Here is a 4,814-nt window from a genome sequence, read left to right on the forward strand (position 1 = left end):
CATGTGTGCTTCACCTCCAACCATCAAATTCAAATAATTTAATGAAAAATATATTCATTTTATTTTTTTTATAGGATTTCTAACCAATGAAAATATATAGACCCATGGCCATTCATTATTATTTGTCGCTCCTGAATTTTGGCCCAAAAAACGCATCATCTATTTCTAAGCACTATATAGTATATACGATCGAATTTGCTTTGCGTCTATCTTTCGCAGCATTAATTTCGAAAGGGACTTTGGCTTTGTGATCCACTCGTAATATAAACCCGTTGTAACGGGGTTGACTACTCTACTCAATTGATTCAGTGGTGATCCATAAAAGGATTTTTCTTTTGGTATTAAGTTTAACTTTAATTTATTATATCCACAATATATATATCAACAAATCTTAATTTCTTATGTATACAGATGTTATTGTGTCTACAAATTTGTCGTTAGTATTTTTTTTTCATATCTTCAAGTGTGAATGTGTTTTTTTTATTACGGTATCTTCTAGTTTAATAGACTAAGGATTCATCCTAATTTAAATTGCACACAAGGCTTTGATTTAGTGATAAAATTCTTTGCCTTGTAACAGATGCACTTGAGTTCAAGACTTGACCTTAATACACTACAAAAAAAAAAAAAAAAAAAGTGGCAAATAGTGGCGGTTTTAAAAAATCGTTGCTTGATGGATCATGACGTAGGTTGACGAGGCAGAAAAGAGAGAGGCTGCTAACATTATTACATAATTGACTTTTACTAATATTTAAAAAATGTTATCAAATTATATTAAAATGTTAGTTATGTATATTAGTGACATTTTAACAAATGTTAAATATACCCTATGTTACTAAAGAGTTTTACTAACATTTTTCTAAAGATTTAATAACATTTATTAAAAATGTTACAATAGATCTTCTATAGTAATATTATGAGAAATGTTACAATAAACCTTTTTTAGTACACTTAAAGAAATGTTACAATAGATATATTTTGTAACATTTAAAAAAATATTACGATAAATATTTTTTGTAACACTTAAAAAATATTACAATAGATATTTTATGTAACACTTAGAAAAATATTACAATAGATATTTTTTGTAACACTTCAAAAAATGTTACCATAGATATTTTTTGTAACACTTAAAGAATATTACAAAAGATCTTTAGTAACATTTTTTTAGTTATATTATACTATTTTTTATTTTTTATTTTATATTATACATAATATAAATATACTAAAATTAATTACTATAACATGAAATATTTCATTAAATTTACAAAATAAAATTTTTATAGCCTCTTTCATTAATCAATAATCATGGTACAAATTTGCTTCGTGATGCAAATAAAATGAAAAAAGAAAAAAATATTTATAGCACTTAAACTCTATGAACATTCTATATAAAAAAAAAAAAGAAAAAGTGATACACAGTACATAAAAAAACTTAGTCCTTATACTAATCCTAGAAAAATGTATTTATCTGCTTGAGCTAGAAACTCGTACATCCTGCCAATACACGTGGATCGCCACCCAACAGGTAGAAATTTACACCAGCTGACTTCACAAATGTGCTGAAATTAGAATGAGTTGCCACCCTAACACGATGACCATATTCCTGCAAGTAAATATTAGTTCATCCCTGAAGAAAGAAAAGAAACAAGTGTAGTATTGCATATGGTTTTCATGTAAATATTAAGTCATGTAAGATGTTTTCATGTAAGATGTATATACTAAAATTGAGACCTAATGAGACTGCATATGGTTTTCATGTAATTCCTGTAACAACGCCAACATATAACCAAAAAAGCCAGCCCCAACAAGCATTGCAATTCCTGCAAATCCAAGGCCGTCGCTTTTAATTTGTAACTAATAAAGTTCAAAGAAATATGCCCCAACATATTATTTGTTGCAACACTTCCAGACTAAGATGCACATGTGCAAACTCAAAGATTGGTGGTTTATCTTTTATGAAGGGTTATTAATTTTTTTTTAATCTTAATTTAACGAACCAAGTATTTTTCCACCGAAGAGATTGTAATTATTTGAGTTTGTATTTTCAAATGAACACAATTCTAGTCCACCAATTTTAGTCTGCTATCTGCATAATTTCAATGCAAATGCAATCCACTAAATGAAAGAAATATAGAAATATGCACACACAGACAAATTCAAATAGCACATTGATTAGTTATGCACATTGCATAGATCGATCACTTCTGATCCTAAAATATAAGAGATTGACTAGAGATAATAGGGAATAAGATATGGCAGTTACCATCTAAACATTCTTGCTATTCTATGGGTAGACAATCTATAAACAAAATTATAATGGTGGCAACAATTTTTAAGATGTTGGATTTAGCAACAAGGATTACATCTTACATAAAAATCATATGCAGACTCATTAGGTCAAATAAATATTAAGTCATGTAAAAATTTTCTATAGAATTGAGAGGATCAAGTATTCAAGTGGAGATTGAACACTGAATTTCACCAGAAACTTATTGTAGCAATTTCAACTTCAGTGAAGACCAGAGAGTAGAATAACTAGTGGCTTATGTATATACTCAAGTGGAGAATGACGTAAGAAATGGAAATGGAACCTTTCTTATTACTCAAACAGTCACACATGTCTAGCTTCCAAATATATATACTAGCAAATAAACTCTTATGTTTGTTTCTTTGTTCAATGACAGTAAAAAAAGAAATAGAAAACTACAAGAAAGTTAACATAAGACAAACTAGTAGTGAATTGACAATTATAAAAATACATTATGATGGCAAAGTCCATAACAGTCTAAAGTTATGGATCACTCACGAAGCTTTCAAATGAGCTTCCCTCTCCTCTATATCAGTAAGTTCATATCAAAGTGACTCTACTTCTGCAACAGTTAGCTCTACCTACAAATCATAAGTTTTGTGTTGGTAAGATAAAGTAGGACCTTCATCAATAACAAAAGAAGCAGTGAAGCGCAGCACAACTGCTTTAAGTCGAACCTTCTCCTAACCTTCATTACTGGAAACCCATGAGAGCCGCCTCGGAGAAAACAAGCTCAACATCAAAGCCGTCTTTAATTTCCTTCAGGTCCGCAAATGGTGTGGGGACCTAAACTAAGCTAGCCTTAATAACAACTTGCATAAAATAAACTCAAAAGAATCTTAATAACTTTCCAATTTTCATTTTCATGTATTCCTACTTTCAATCAGGATAGAATACCTTGGGGATTGATCAATTTGAGGTTCTGTAATAGACAATGATGTGAAAACCTGAAAATTAAAATTTAAAAGATAAAAAAAATGATTTTTGCACCCTAACTGCAAAAAATATAAAAAATATAAATTTTCAGCATGTAGTCATAACATTATATATAATAATCACACTATTTTTTTACCATTAAGCATAAACTGTGAGAAGTAAAATTAAACAATTGAAAATACATTCTTATCTAAAATTAGTGAACTGCAAATACTAAGGACCAATTTCTCTTTCTTTTCTCTTTTTTATTTTCTTATTCTTCTCTCTCAGCAAAAAAAGGTCAACTAAATCAGGTGTTTCAACTTAAAAGGATACTAAGAATGATGGTAAAAAAAAACTCTAAATTGGCAATAAGAATCACGAAAACAAATCAAGGAACATACAAATGTAATTTTATTTTGTCCTAATAAAAGAAGAAAGAAAATAAGAAATAAAAATAGAATCATAAAAATTAGAGACTAACAGCTGAAGAGCTTCTAGAAACTTGTCGTGTTCTTCGTCAGTTCAGTTCTCTCTAGACTTGGTAATTCAAAAACAGAATCTGTGTAAAATCTGAAATTTATGTGGCAAAAATTGAAAGGAGTAACCGAAATTAAATAGGTTGAGCAAATATTAGATAATAAATTTATCAATTAATCTGGATGTAGTAATAATTTTTGTTAGTTACAAGAAGCTGCAAGCAGGGAATGAATGATTTTGATTTTGAGTGTAGAGTTGTGAAGATGAGGTAAGGTGAGTGCACAGCACATGCTTGATGAATTGATCACTCAAACATTGCAGAATGTAGAGTATCAAAGTGAATAATAGGAAACAATTGATAAATTAATTTACCTCTTTATTCCAATAAATTACTATATTCCTATTTATTATTATTTACCATTTTATCTCAAATATTTTGGTAAATGATAAAATTATAAAAGTATATAACAAAATTTTCAAATTTCTGTTATTTATTTTAAACTCGTAAAAAGAAATTAAGATCTTAAACATTCTATTTCTTTCTTTTGTAACTCATGAGCACACTCTTCGATTCATACAAAAAATGTTAAAGTGATATACATATTATGAACAACGAAGCAGCCAAGACATTTGAAGAAAGAGAATATGTTGTGAACTGAAGGGCGTATTTACCACATGTGGTGAAGAAATTAAAGTCCATCATGTCTTTATTAGAAAAGAATAGTTCTTAAATGTAGATATCCTTTGTGCATTGTCTATGTTCCTTTTTTTTCTATTTAAGAAATGGATAAAAACTATGCTTTAGCAATTCAATTTGACATGTAATAAAAATAAAGGAAACAGAAGGATTGTGAAAACTATATAACCAAAATCTCTACATGAAAACATTGGCACGATGTAGTCTTTAGAAGTGAATAAAAAAGACACCTACTTTTGGAGCTGCTATAATCCTTTTGGTGCATAGCATTAGTCTGAGATCAAGGTTCTTAGTAGGACAGGACACATCCGTGACCATGTGGCGAACATAATTTAGTTCGACCTACAATTACAAGTGATATTTAATTTTCAATATGAGGATGAAAAAGGGATCAAATATACTGAAAGATGG

Source organism: Arachis ipaensis, chromosome B4, assembly GCF_059453495.1.
Source record: "Arachis ipaensis isolate K30076 ecotype BB chromosome B4, ASM5945349v1, whole genome shotgun sequence".
Lineage (NCBI taxonomy): Eukaryota > Viridiplantae > Streptophyta > Magnoliopsida > Fabales > Fabaceae > Arachis > Arachis ipaensis.